Here is a 243-nt window from a genome sequence, read left to right as displayed (position 1 = left end):
GGTAACATCACAGATGATTGCGCAGTCCCGGTTTCCCACAGGCGCCTGGCACGAAATAGAGAGAAAGTTTTTTTTCCGGATAAGCGATAAGTGCCAGGTGGATATGGCACTGGTGACACCATCCCAGAAATTGAAAAAAAAAATCTATGAATTTTACTGGGGATGATGGATAAAAGCTTTTGGACATTTGGAATATGTGTGTTTAATTAAATGCGGGTGTCTGCGTGTAATTGCGTTTAATAG

This window comes from Penaeus monodon, chromosome 25 (assembly GCF_015228065.2).
Source record: "Penaeus monodon isolate SGIC_2016 chromosome 25, NSTDA_Pmon_1, whole genome shotgun sequence".
Lineage (NCBI taxonomy): Eukaryota > Metazoa > Arthropoda > Malacostraca > Decapoda > Penaeidae > Penaeus > Penaeus monodon.
The sequence above is the reverse complement of the archived record's forward strand: the minus strand, read 5'-3'. Positions refer to the sequence as shown.